The sequence below is a fragment of the Triticum urartu genome, chromosome 2A (assembly GCF_056163025.1).
Source record: "Triticum urartu cultivar PI428250 chromosome 2A, HENAU_Tu73, whole genome shotgun sequence".
Lineage (NCBI taxonomy): Eukaryota > Viridiplantae > Streptophyta > Magnoliopsida > Poales > Poaceae > Triticum > Triticum urartu.
This window is the reverse complement of record NC_141874.1, coordinates 528097102-528112784: the sequence shown is the minus strand read 5'-3', so window position 1 is coordinate 528112784 and position 15683 is coordinate 528097102.

Below are 15683 nucleotides of genomic sequence, written 5' to 3'. Positions count from 1 at the left end.
GGGTTGTGTATCAACAAGAGACAATAAAAAAGGTTTACGCAGGGTCTTAATCTGAAAAGAATCCTTGGAACGGGTCCCTGCTGCACGTCTGTGGCTGTGTCTCCGTTGTGCCGTATCCTGGACGGGCGTAGCACGGTGTTCATCTGTAAAAGAGAGGAACTTAGTTGAAGAAAGATCATGCCGAACATGAGTTATACTAAATAAACAAAGTATAAATCGAAATGGGTAAAATTGAGCTTTATTGTCTCTTGTTTTATATGCGCGGAGCCCCTAGTACAGGGGTATACGGCTATTAAGCCTTTATCAATTGTATGTTTATGCCGGACTCATCTAGCCGTGTCCGTGGTCTTGACGACCTGTTTAGGTGCTTTGGCTGGTGAAGCCGCTTTATTGTGGGGCTGTCAAGGCAGCCGCACTGTCTTCCGCGCGGGAGGAGCACTCAGTGTTTTCCCTTTAATGAGATGATGCCTTGTGGACCGGGCATCTTAAGTGAAAGAGATGCATAATGCGGTATTGCGTTAAAGCGGGCAAAAGCTTCGCGTCCCAGCAGTGCTTGATAGCTACTTGAGAATGGGGCGATGTGGAAAGTTAGCTGTTCGCGGGGGAGCCGAACATAACTTCTAGCCGGAGAGAACCCATGCAACGGGCATCCGGGCCTGGCATTACCCCTTGAAAGGAGGTTTTGCTATGGCGAATTTTTGTTGGGTCTATCCCCATGTTGCGAATTGTGTCCTGGTATAACAGGTTTAGACCACTACCGCCGTCCATCAGGACATTTATAAAGTGGAGTCTGCCGATTATTGGATCTAATACCAAGGCAGTCCAACCTGCGTTCCGGATACTTCTAGAGTAATCCTGATGGTCGAAGGTGATCGGTTTTAACAACCATTGGCGAGACTCCTTTGGGATAGGCCGTATGGCGCGTATCTCTGTTGGCGCCATTCTGTTCGCCACGTGAAGTAAGTTTACTATTTTGACTTCTTGTGGGAAATCCTTTTGTTTCCTGGTGCTCTGCTTGTGGGGTTCGTCGTCGTCCTCACTTGGTGTGTCGAGCCCCTTGTGTTCGGCGTTGAGTTTGCCGGATTGCTTGAAAACCCAACAATCTCTGTGGGTATGGTTCGCAGGCTTCCCGGGAGTACTGTGTATTTGACATATCTTGTCCAAGATTTTCTTTAAGTTGGATAGCTCGTCCCTGTTATCCTTGAGGGGCGGCTTTCTCTAATTCTGCAGCGAGCTTTTGAATCCGGCGTTGACCGCCATGCTCTTTGGGATGTTTCCCTTATTCCGGCGCTGGTCCTTGCTGCGTCGGGGTTTTCCGTTTCCATCCCTAACTTCTGATGTACTTGGGTCGCTGGTGCTACATCTTGCCAACCAGCTGTCCTCTCCTGCGCAAAAGCGGGTCATGAGGCTTGTTAATGCGGCCATTATTCTTGGCTTTTCTTGGCCGAGGTGTCTGGCGAGCCATTCGTCTCGAACGTTATGCTTAAAAGCTGCTAGGGCTTCGGCGTCCGGACAGTCGACTATCTGATTCTTTTTAGTAAGAAATCTGTTCCAGAATTTCCGGGCTGACTCTTCGGGCTATTGAGTTATGTGACTGAGATCGTCTGCATCCAGAGGGCGGACATAGGTCCCTTGAAAATTTCCCCGGAAAGCATCCTCAAGCTCTTCCCAACTTCCAATGGTGTTTTCGGGAAGGCTTTTGAGCCAATGCCGGGCTGGCCCTTTAAGCTTGAGAGGTAAGTATTTTATGGCGTGGAGGTCATCTCCTCTGGCCATGTGCATGTGGAGGATATAATCCTCGATCCAGACCCCAGGGTCTGTTGTTCCGTCGTACGCCTCTATGTTTACGGGCTTGAATCCCGCTGGAAATTCATGGTCCAGCACCTCATCGGTGAAACATAGGGGGTGTGCGGCACCCCTGTATTTGGGTGTGCCGTGATATTCAGATATTTGTTGTGTTGCATTGCTTACTAGAGCTTGCTTTCTTGGCACATAGATAGATCTGGCTGGGCCATCTTTTTGATGCAGATCCTTTGGTCGATCGCGTGCCGGCTTGTGTGCGGCGCCGCTTGCCGCTCCATGCCGGCCATGCGGTCGTCTATCCGACCGGGTGGCTTTCCTATTTTTTGACTGCGGGGGCTCTAAGGCCTCCTCGTCAAATTCAGGCAGTAGCTTTCGCTTTGGATAGCTTTTTGTGCGGCGACTGCCGCCATATTTGTCTGCGGTGTTGCGTACTTTGCTCCATCTGATTCTGAGTGTATCTTCCGCAGTTTTGAGCTTCCGCTTCTGCTTTTTCAGGCTACGCGCAGTGGCGACGAGCCTTTTGTGGAGGTTCTTCTGCTCCATGAGCCTATCCGGCGTAAGGTCGTCCGGACTGTTGTTTTCGTCGGGGAAGGGGTGTTCGGTTTGTTTATCCAAGTTGCCCTGTTTGGACGGTTACTCGAAGGCATGTTCGTCGTCCGCCGGCTCGTCCTGCTCTATGGCTGGGTCTGTATGGCTGCTGTCTCTGTTGAGGCGGGGCTTGGAGAGGCGCTTACGTCGCCGCTTTGATTGCTTTTCGAGTGAACGGTCCCTCGTTGCATCCCTGTGTTCCTCGTCGTCGCTTCCTTTGGGTGTGTCCACCATGTATACATCATGAGATGAGGTGGCTATCCAGTGCCTTATAGGCGTTGGTTCATGTTCATCTCCTACATCGTCATCCATACCGTCGATGTCTTCGGAGTCGAAGTCAAGCACGTCGTTTAAATTATTGACAATGGCTACGAAGTGGGTGGTGGGTGGGCATCGAATTTCTTCGTCATCCACATCCCAATCCTGCTAGTCATAGTCCGGCCAGGACTCTCCTGACAAAGAGAGAGACCTGAGTGAATTCAGAATGTCGTCGAAGGGCGAGTGCTGAAAGATGTCTGCGGCGGTGAACTCCATGATCGGCGCCCAATCAGATTCGGTCGGCAGGGGCGCGGAGGGCTCGGAGTCCGGAGAGGAGTCCGGCACCTTGGAGTCACGGGCTTCGCAGAGGACAAGGCTGGTGTTCGGCTTGATCGTCGTAGAGATTGCAGCCCCCGAGGCGGTGTCTAACCACCCATCCTCGATTGGTGTGATCGGCTCCAAGCTAGGGGTTGGAGCGGACACAGGTGCGGCCTCCAGGGCACTGTTCGGCGGCAGAGCTAGATCATGCCCATCATGACAGTGCGGCGCGCTCGGCTGTGGCTCGAATCCGTCGAAGATCAAGTCTCCGCGGATGTCGGCCGTGTAGTTCAAACTTCCAAATCTGACCTGATGGCCAGGGGCGTAGCTTTCGATCTGCTCCAGATGACCAAGTGAATTGGCCCGCAGTGCAAAGCCGCCGAATATGAAGATCTGTCCGGGGAGAAAAGTCTCATCCTAGATCGCATCGTTGTTGATGATCGGAGAAGCCATCGGGCCTAAAAGTGACGACACAGAGGAACTCTCAATGAAAGCACCAATGTCGGTGTCAAAACCGGTGGATCTCGGGTAGGGGGTCCCGAACTGTGCGTCTAGGCGGATGGTAACAGGAGACCGGAGACACGATGTTTTTACCCATGTTCGGGCCCTCTCGATGGAGGTAAAACCCTACGTCCTGCTTGATTAATATTGATGATATGGGTAGTACAAGAGTAGATCTACCACGAGATCAAGGAGGCTAAACCCTAGAAGCTAGCCTATGGTATGATTGTTGTTCGTCCTACGGACTAAAACCCTCCGGTTTATATAGACACCAGAGAGGGCTAGGGTTACACAGAGTCGGTTACAATGGTAGGAGATCTACATATCCGTATCGCCAAGCTTGCCTTCCACGCCAAGGAAAGTCCCTTCCGGACACGTGACGAAGTCTTCAATCTTGTATCTTCATAGTCCAGGAGTCCGGCCGAAGGTATAGTCCGGCTATCCGGACACCCCCTAATCCAGGACTCCCTCACCTTTCATTAACGGAAATTGGATTCTAATATTTCCTTCTTTCATATCAATAATTGCACCAATCGTTCTAAGGAAAGGTCTACCAAGAATAATAGGACATGAAGGATTGCAATCAATACCAAGAACAATGAAATCTACAGGCACATAATTCCTATTTGCAACAATAAGAACATCATTAATTCTTCCCATAGGTTTCTTAATGGTGGAATCTACAAGATGCAAGTTTAAGGAACAATCATCAAATTCACGGAAACCTAGCAAATCACACAAAGTTTTAGGAATCGTGGAAACACTAGCACCCAAATCACATAAAGCAAAGCATTCATGATCTTTAATTTTAATTTTAATAGTAGGTTCCCACTCATCATAAAGTTTTCAAGGGATAGAAACTTCCAATTCAAGCTTTTCTTCATAAGATTGCATTAAAGCATCAACGATATGTTTAGTAAAAGCTTTGTTTTGACTATAAGCATGCGGAGAATTTAGCACGGATTGTAACAAGGAAATACAATCTATCAAAGAGCAATTATCATAATTAAATTCCTTGAAATCCAAGATAGTGGGTTCATTTCTATGTAAAGTTTTAACCTCTTCAATCCCACTTTTATCAATTTTTTCATCAAGATCTAAAAACTCCGAATCACTGGGACGACTTCTAACTAAAGTTGACTCATCTCCAGTCCCATCATTATCAATATTTATATTGAAAAACAAATATTTAATAGGGGAGACATCAATAACTTTTAGATTTTCATCATTATTATAATGGAAACTAGAAGAACACGCTTTCACAGAGCAATCTTTTTTAGCATGCATCCTAGCGGTTCTTTCTTTGCACACATCAATGGAAATTCTCATAGCTTTGAGAGACTCATTGATATCATGATTAGGTGGAATAGATCTAAGTTTCAAAGAATCAACATCAAGAGAAATTCTATCCACGTTCCTAGCCAACTCATCAATCTTAGACAATTTTTCTTCAATCAAAGCATTGAAACTCTTTTGTGAACTAATAAATTCTTTAATATTAGATTCAAAATCAGAGGGCATCTTATTATAATTTCCATAAGAATTGTTGTAGGAATTACCATAATTATTAGAGGAATTACTAGGAAACGACCTAGGATTAAAATTACCTCTATACGCGTTATTACCAAAATTGTTCCTACCAACAAAATTCACATCCATAGATTCATTAATATTCTCAATCAAAGTAGACAAAGGCATATTATTAGGATCAGAAGAAACACTCTTATTAGCAAACAATTTCATAAGTTCATCCATCTTTCCACTCAAAACATTGATTTCTTCTATAGCATGCACCTTTTTATTAGTAGATCTTTCAGTATGCCATTGAGAATAATTAACCATAATATTATCTAGGAGTTTAGTAGCTTCTCCTAAAGTGATTTCCATAAAAGTGCCTCCCGCGGCCGAATCTAAAAGATTTCTAGAAGCAAAGTTCAATCCGGCATAATTTTTTTGTATAATCATCCAAAGATTCAAACCATGTGTAGGGCAATTACGTATCATTAATTTCACCCTCTCCCAAGCTTGTGCAACATGTTCATGAACATGTTGCTTAAAATTCATAATATCGTTTCTAAGAGTGATGATCTTAGCGGGAGGAAAATATTTAGAGATAAAAGCATCTTTGCACTTATTCCATGAATCGATACTATTTTTAGGCAAAGACGAAAACCAAGTTTTAGCACGATCTCTAAGAGAAAACGGGAATAGCTTCAGTTTAACAATATCATTATCCACATCTTTCTTCTTTTGCATATCAGACAAATCAACAAAGTTGTTTAGATGGGTAGCGGCATCTTCACTAGGAAGGCCGGAAAACGGATCTTTCATGACAAGATTCAGCAAAGCAACATTAATTTCACAAGATTCAGCATCGGTAAGAGGAGCAATCGGAGTGCTAATAAAATCATTATTGTTGGTACTGGAAAAGCCACACAATTTAGTATTATCTTGAGCCATCGTGACAAGCAAGCAATCCAACACACAAGCAAACAATAAACAAGCAAAAAGACACGAACTAGAAAAGAGAAGGGGAACGGAAAAAAGAGGGCGAATAAAACGGCAAGGGTGAAGTGGGGGAGAGGAAAATGAGAGGCAAATGGCAAATAGTGTAATGCGAGGGATAAGAGTTTGTGATGGGTACTTGGTATGTCTTGACTTGTGCGTAGACTCCCCGGCAACGGTGCCAGAAATCCTTCTTGCTACCTCTTGAGCACTGCGTTGGTTTTCCCTTGAAGAGGAAAGGGTGATGCAGCAAAGTAGCGTAAGTATTTCCCTCAGTTTTTGAGAACCAAGGTATCAATCCAGTAGGAGGCCACATGCAAGTCCCTCGTACCTACACAAACAAATAAGAACCTCACAACCAACGCGATAAAGGGGTTGTCAATCCCTTCATGGTCACTTACGAGAGTGAGATCTGATAGAGATGATAAGATAATATTTTTGATATTTTTATGATAAAGATTAAAAGTAAAGATTGCAAAATAAAATAGATTGGAAACTTATATGATAAAAGATAGACCCGGGGGCCATAGGTTTCACTAGTGGCTTCTCTCAAGATAGCATAAGTATTATGGTGGGTGAACAAATTACTGTCGAGCAATTGATAGAAAAGCGAATAATTATGAGAATATCTAGGCATGATCATGTATATAGGCATCACGTCTGTGACAAGTAGACCGACTCCTGCCTGCATCTACTACTATTACTCCACACATCGACCGCTATCCAGCATGCATCTGGAGTATTAAGTTCATAAGAACAGAGTAACACATTAGGTAAGATGACATGATGTAGAGGGACAAACTCAAGTGATATGATATAAACCCCATCTTTTTATCCTCGATGGCAACAATACAATACGTGTCGTTTCCCTTTCTGTCACTGGGATCGACCACCGCAAGATTGAACCCAAAGCTAAGCACTTCTCCCATTGCAAGAAAGATCAATCTAGTAGGCCAAACCAAACTGATAATTCGAAGAGACTTGCAAAGATAACCAGTCATACATAAAAGATTTCAGAGAAGAATCAAATATTGTTCATAGATAGACTTGATCATAAACCCACAATTCATCGGATCTCAACAAACACATCGCAAAAAGAGTTACATCGAATAGATCTCCAAGAAGGTCGAGGAGAACTTTGTATTGAGATTCAAAGAGGGATAAGAAGCCATCTAGCTAATAACTATGGACCCGAAGGTCTAAAGTAACTACTCACACATCACCGGAGAGGCCATGGAGTTGATGTAGAGGCCCTCCGTGATCGATGCCCCCTCTGGCGGAGCTTCGGAAAAGGCCCCAAGATGGGATCTCTTGGGTACAGAAGGTTGCGGCGGTGGAAATAGGGTTTCGTGGTGCTCCTGGTTGTTTTCAGGGTATATGAGTATATATAGGAGGAAGAAGTAGGTCGGTTGAGCCACGAGGGGCCCACGAGGGGGGAGGGCGCGCCTAGGGGGGTAGGCACGCCCCCTGCCTCGTGGACTCCTCGTTCATTTCTTGACGTCCACTCCAAGTCCTCTGGATCACGTTTGTTTCAAAAATAACTCTCCCGAAGGTTTCTTTCCATTTGGATTCTATTTGATATTCCTTTTCTGCGAAACACTAAAATAGGCAAAAAAACAGCAATTTGCACTGGGCCTTGGGTTAATAGGTTAGTCCCAAAAATAATATAAAAGTGTAAAATAAAGCCCATTAACATCCAAAATATATAATATAATAGCATGGAACAATCAAAAATTATAGATACGTTTGAGACGTATCAGGATACCATATCATCATACTACATCACAATCATCTTAATGCCATGTTGATATCCAAGATAAATCATTATTAACTCCCAGCTACTTATGCATGGCATGAGAAACTATAATCTCTAATTGTCATTGCAAACATGTTTAATCATAATGGGCCGAAGCATGGACACTAGGTTAAACTTATTTACACAGATAGGACAAGTCGAGTTCATACCAATTTCTCTTTGCCACGACCAGTTCATCGAATGTTGTCATTATTGACTTTCACTTGCATAGCCGAATGATAAGAAAATAATAATAGTGCAAGAGTGCCATGGACTAAGCTGGAATCTACAAAAAAAATCAATAGGAAAAGCCAAGGTAAAATGGGCTCTTATTAGTTCAACAGTTATTCATATGAGAGCCACTCAACATTTTCATCGTGGTCTTCTGCTCGGTACAACTCGAAGAGAAGAAAAGAAATTCAGAGAAACACAGTGAAATATTTTTGGAGTTTTTGGTTTCCTTTAACAAGCAAATAAAAAGCAAAAACGAGAAACACTATTTACACGGGAAAGCTCCCAACAAGGAAATCTTTTTGGATTTCCTTTTTAGTGCCGCTACTAAGCATGCATAGAAAGTAAATTAACTACAACTATTTTTTTTTGTTTTTCTAAAGTTTTTCAAACACAAAAGAAGAAAGCAAGAAAATAAATCTAAGCATGGATGATACAATGAAAAAGTGTGAACACCGACAACTGGAATGATATGTGAACATGAATATAATGTCAGTGAGAAACACGTACTCCCCCAAGCTTAGGCTTTTGGCCTAAGTTGGTAGTAAATCAGTAGCTTGGAGGGTAGTAGTCAGCGTGGTAGCTCACGAAGGCTCTCGTGGTGGATGCCTCAGCACGCCGTGCCGCCAACACTGCTGCGTTGTGAGCTCGGGCCTCGCTCTCAAGAACAAAATATCTTTCCTTGCTGTGATAATCAAAGAGTGCAGGCACAGGCAAATATGTGTCCACAACATGTGATTGGTTAAACAACAAATTATAAGTGAAATTATCAGCCCTCCCCTTGAGAATCTTATGCTCCTTTAAGGCATCAAAATCTAAATAATGATTGGGTAGGATAGGGTCAAAGGGCAAAGGTGAAACACCCAGTCCTCGTGCTAAACATGTGGCATAAATTCCACCATAGAACCAGCCACTTCTGGCGTTATGCTGAAGTCTACGTGCAACAATCGCTCCAAGGTTGTAATTCCTTTCATGAGTGAGAGAGGTGTGAATGAGGCTCAAGTCTGGTGAACAAAGTATGCTACAGTCTTGCTTGCCTACTATGCATTTCCCATTAAATAATGCAAGCTACTGAATTGCGGGAAAGTTAATGCTCTTTATTCTTCCTTGCCTTACTCCCCTATTTTCACCGTAACAAAGGCTAGTCAAGAAGGTCTCATACTCAGCCTTTCCTGGCTCATCAAGCGAACCCCAAAATGGAAGTTTGCAATGGTAAGAAAAAATTTCTAGTGGAATAGTAAATGGTTCATCATAAAGCATAAACGATGCCCTAGACTCATGTGGAAAATATTTAAATCCTTTGACAAATGATTCAGTGAGAAGATGGCGCTGTTCACACTTATCCGAGAGGTAGGGACCGAGACCGGCATTATGAACATATTGCTCAAATTCCTCTTTGATGCCCACCTGCATCATATACTCATAGCAAGGCCATAAGCATGCTTTGGTGGCTGCATCTCGCGTCAAACTTTCACTTGGTTCAACATAAGACCAGCGGGCTGAACTGTCACTAGAGGATGCCCTCGAGGATCGTCTCCTCGAAGAACTCCTTCCAAATAGGTTCATCATGTTCGCGTACAATTTTCTGAAAATAAAAATTTTGGAGTGACAAAAATTTGTCAACAAAACTTTGTAAGATCGATAGCAACTACTCATTGGGATACATAGAGGCCATATCAAGCATTCAAACTACTTAGAACACTAAGAATTCAACATGCAAGCACATCTACAGCAGCACCAAGAGTAGCTAATTATTCAAAATATAAACCACTAAAACAAAAACTAATTGGACAAATGGTGGAGTCACATACCAAGCAATAATCTCCCGAAACAGTTTCGGAAATGGAGCTTCGAGCAAAGAGATCGAAAATGGCAGCAAAATGAGCAAGAACACGGGAGAGAGAGCAAGAGTGATTTTTTTCTGGAGGTAGGTGACAATGTGGGCTAAAGAGATAAGTGAGGGGCCCCACGTGGGGACCACAACCCCCCCAGGGCGCGCTAGGGGGTGCTGGCATGCCTAGGTGTTATGCCCACATGGTGCACCCCTCTCTGATTATTTTTGCACCAAAAATTCTTAAATATTCAGGAAAAAATCATATAAAATTTCCAGGGCATCCTGAGAACTTTTATTTTTGGGTTATTTTTTATTACACGAGAAATTCAAAAAATAGACAAAACATGGCATTTTATTTTATTTAACTAATAAAACAGATAATAAAAAGTAAGGATAGAAAGTAGTGCTTACTAAATTCATCAACTTCTTACCGTTCAAAAATGATTCATTAAAAAGGTTGATCAAGTCTTATTAACAACCACTTTCGATTAGCATGAAACCAAAGAATTTTCGTAAATCACTAAGTTACCTCAATGGGGATATGCATTTCCCCAACAATAAGCATTTCATATTTCTTTCTGACATTAGGTAGAGGTATTTGAAAACTTCCAATAGTGATTCTCGAAGATTTTTCAATAACATTAATACCATTCACTTAGAATTGTTTCTTCGGAAAGTGCATCGTATGCTCATTACCATTGATATGAAAAGTGACCTTGCTTTTATTTCAATCAATAACAGCCCCTGAAGTATTCAAAAAGGGTCTACCAAGGATAATCGACATGTTGTCGTCCTTGGGCATCTCAAGTATAACAAAGTCAGTCAAAATAGTAACATTAGCAACAACAACGGGCACATCCTCATAGATACCGATAGGTATGGCAGTTGATTTGTCAGCCATTTGCAGAGATATTTCAGTAGGTGTGAGTTTATTCAAATCAAGTCTTTTATATAAAGAGAAAGGCACAACACTAACACCAGCTCCTAAGTCACACAAAGCAGTTTTCACATAATTCTTTTTGATAGAGCAAGGCATAGTTGGTATTCCCGGATCTCCAAGTTTTTTAGGTACTCCATCTTTAAAAGTGTAATTAGCAAGCATAGTGGAGATTCTAGCTTCCGGTATTTTTCTCTTATTTGTGATGATGTCTTTCATATACTTTGCATAAGGAGGCATTTTCAAGATATTAGTCAAGCGAGTACGCATAAAGACTGGCCTCAGCATTTCATCAAAGTGTTCAAATTCTTCATCATCATTCTTTTTAGTTGACTTGGGTGGAAAAGGCATAGATTTTTGAACCCACAGTTCTCTTTGTGTACCATGTTTTCTAGCAACAAAGTCTCTTTTATCATATCTTTTATTTTTAGGTTGTGGGTTATCAAGATCAACAGGTGGTTCTATCTCAACATCATTATCTTGTTCTTTATCATTGGTTGGTTGAGAACCTTCATGAACCCCATCATTATCTTTTTCATTATCGTTAGGTGAGTGTTCATTACCAGATTGAGTTTCAGCATCAGAGATAGAAATTTCATTATCATTATCAGGAGGTTTCTCTATTTCAGGTTCACTAGAAGTGTGCAAAGTCCTATCATTTTTCTTTTTCTTTCTAGAAGGACTAGGTGCACTAGTGTTAGCTCTTTGTGAATCTTGTTAATTCTTTTAGGGTGTCCCTCAGGATAAAGTGGTTTTTGAGTCATTTTACCTCCTCTAGTTGCAACTCTAATAGAAAAGTCATGCATATTATGATTCATTTCATCAATTAATTCTCTTTGATATTTAGCAACTTGTTCTAATTGAGTTTGAACCATAGAAGCATGTTTTCCAACACCTCTAACATCATTTGATATTCTAAATAACAAGTCACTCAAGCGAGCAATCATATCAGAATTATATTTCAACTGTTTCATAACATTTGCATTGAAGTGATCTTGTTTTCTTATGTAGTTTTCAAACTCATAAAGGCATTGACTAGGATGCATATTGTGAGGATTATCATTTTCATTAAACTTCATAAGAGAATTTACCTCTACCACCTTAGGCATTGGTGGTGTATTAAGCCCATGTATTTCTTCAATAGGAGGTAAAATTTTAATATCCTTAGCTTTTATACATTTTTCCTTCATAGATTTCTTTGCCTCTTGCATATTTTCGGGACTGAGATATAATATACCCCTCTTCTTCAGAGTGGGTTTAGGCGGTGGTTCGGGAATAGTCCAATCATCATAATTTTTCACTATGTTATTTAATAATTCTTCAGCTTGAGCAATAGTTCGTTCCCTGAAAACACAACCAGCACAACTATCTAGGAAGTCCCTAGAAGCATCGGTTAGTCCATTATAGAAGGTATCAAGTATTTCATTTTTCTTAAGAGGATGATCAGGAAAAGCATTAAGTAGCTGGCAAAGCCTGCCCCAAGCTTGTGGGAGACTCTCTTCTTCAGTTTGCACAAAGTTAAATGTTTCCTGTAAGGCAACTTGTTTCATATGAGAAGGAAAATATTTTTCAGAGAAGTAATAAACCATATCCTGGGGAGTACGCACACAACCAGGAGCAAGAGTATTGTACCAACCTTTAGCATCACCTTTTAATGAGAAAGGAAATAATTTGAGAATAAAGTAATAGCGAGTTTTCTCATCATGAGTAAAAAGGGTGGCTATATCATTCAACTTAGTAAGATGTGCCACAACAGTTTCAATTTCATAACCATGGAAAGGATCAGATTCAACCAGAGTAATTAGATCTTGGTCGACAAAGAATTCATAATCCTTATCATCAATACAGATATGTGAAGTAGCAAACTTAGGATCACATTTCATTCTAGCATTCAGAGATTTTTCTTTATACTTGTGTAGTAATTTCTCTAGATCATCTCTATCATTGCAAGCAAGAATATCTCTAGTTTCTTCTTCACTCATAACATAGCCTTCCAGTATCTTAGGCAATTCATATCTAGGAAGGCTAGTTCTAGCAGGTGTTTCGGGAGTTTCAATTTCAAGCTCATCATCAGATTCAACAACATCATGTTGTATAACTCTAGCAATTTGTTTATCAAGAAATTCACCAAGTGGCACATCATCATTATCAAGCAAGATACTAGCATCATCGTAAGCATCATTCATAGTAGAAGTAGCATCATCAATAACTTGTGACATATCAGAATTAATAGCATGTGGTGGTGTTGGAAGTTTATTCATAACAGAAGGTGAATCTAAAGCAGAACTAGATGGCAGTTCCTTACCTCCCCTCGTCTTAGAGGGATAAATCTTAGTCTTTGGATCCTTCAGATTCTTCATAGTGATAATATGATAATAATCCCAAGTGACTCAACAAATATAGCTATGCTCCCCGGCAACGGTGCCAGAAAAAGGTCTTGATAACCCGCAAGTATAAAGGATCGCAACAGTTTTCGAGGGTAGAGTATTCAACCCAAATTTATAGGTTCGACACAAGGGGAGCCAAAGAATATTTGAAGGTATTAGCAGCTGAGTTGTCAATTCAACCACACCTGGAGATTAATTATCTACAGCAATATGATCAGTAGCAAAGTAGTTTGATAGTTTTGATAGCAGTGATAGTAGCAACTGTAACAGTAACAGTGATAGTAGTAATCTGTAACAAGTGTAATAGTGATGATAGCAGTAGTAACTTAGCAGAAACAATATAAGATAAATTCATAGGCATTGGATCAGTGACTTGTTGGATGATATTCGTCATGAGACAGTTATAACCTAGGGCGATACAGCACTAGCTCCAGTTCATCGATATAATGTAGGTATGTATTCCGTAAATAGTCATACGTGCTTTATTAAAAGAACTTGCATGGCATCTTTTGTCCTACCCTCCCGTGGCAGTGGGGTCCATATTGGAAACTAAGGGATATTAAGGCCTCCTTTTAATAGAGAACCGGAACAAAGCATTAACACATAGTGAATACATGAACTCCTCAAACTACGGTCATCACCGGGAGTGGGCCCGGTTGTTGTCACTCCGGGGTTGCCGGATCATAACCGTAGTAGGTGATTATAACTTGCAAGATCGGATCTAAAACATGGATATAATGATGAATTCATAAACGGTTCAGATCTGAAATCATGGCACCCGGGCCCAAAGTGACAAGCATTAAGCATGGCAAAGTCATAGCGACATCAATCTAAGAACATAGTGGATACTAGGGATCAGGTCCTAACAAAACTAACTCAATTACATGATGAATATCATCCAACTCCTCACCGACCAGCGAGCCTACGAAGGAATTAGTGACTCCTCGTGGGGAGCATCATGGAATTGGCAATGGAGATTGGTTGGTGATGACGAAGAACGAAGACCCCCCTCTCCTGAGCCCCAAACGGACTCTAGATCTGCCCTCCCGAGGAAGAACAGGGCTTGGCGGTGGCTCCGTCTCGTGGATCACGATAATTCTTTCTCCCTGATTTTTTTTTCTGAAATAATGTGAATTTATAGTATCAGGGGGGTCATCAGCGGGGCCACCAGGTGGGTACAACCCACCTGGGCGCGCTAGGAGAGGGGGCATGCCCTGGTGGCTTGTGCCCACCCAGGGGTCCCTCTCCGGTGGGTCTTGACTCCAGAAATTCTTATTATCGGTATAAAAAATCCTCAAAAAGTTTTGTTCCATTCCGAGAACTTTTATTTCTACACAAAAACAACACCATGGTAGTTCTGCTGAAAACAGCGTCAGTCCGGGGTTAGTTTCATTCAAATCATGCAAATTAGAGTCCAAAATAAGAGGAAAAGCGTGAGAAAATTAAATACATTGGAGACGTATCATGACCACAAGACACCCGGTGGGTTGTGCTCAGCCCAGCCTGTTGGGTAACGTAGTAATTTCAAAAAAATTCCTACGCACACGCAAGATCATGGTGATGCATAGCAACGAGAGGGGAGAGTGTGATCTATGTACCCTTGTAGATCGACAATGGAAGCGTTAGCACAACGTGGTTGATGTAGTCGTACGTCTTCACGGCCCGACCGATCAAGCACCGAAACTACGGCACCTCCGAGTTCTAGCACACGTTCAGCTCGATGACGATCCCCGGACTCCGATCCAGCAAAGTGTCGGGGAAGAGTTCCGTCAGCACGACGGCGTGGTGACGATCTTGATGTACTACCGTCGCAGGGCTTCGCCTAAGCACCGCTACAATATTATCGAGGACTATGGTGGAAGGGGGCACCGCACACGGCTAAGAGTATGATCACGTGGATCAACTTGTGTTTCTAGGGGTGCCCCCTGCCCCCGTATATAAAGGATCAAAGGGGGGGGGAGGGGCCGGGAGGAGGGCGCGCCAGGAGGAGTCCTACTCCCACCGGGAGTAGGATTCCCCCCCTTTCCAAGTTGGAATAGGATTCAGGAGGGGGAAAGAGGAGAGAGAGAAGGAAGGGGGCGCGCCGCCCCCCTCTCCTTATCCTATTCGGACTAGGGGGGGGAGGGGCGCGCGGCCCAGCCCTGGCCACCTCTCCTCTCTTCCACTAAAGCCCACTAAGGCCCATATACCTCCCGGGGGGTTCCGGTAACCTCCCGGCACTCCGGTAAAATCCCGATTTCACTCGGAACACTTCCGATATCCAAATATAGGCTTCCAATATATCAATCTTTATGTCTCGACCATTTCGAGACTCCTCGTCATGTCCATGATCACATCCGGGACTCCGAACAAACTTCGGTACATCAAAATGCATAAACTCATAATATAACTGTCATCGAAACCTTAAGCGTGCGGACCCTACGAGTTCGAGAACAATGTAGACATGACCGAGACACGTCTCCGGTCAATAACCAATAGCGGAACCTGGATGCTCATATTGACTCCTACATATTCTACGAAGATCTT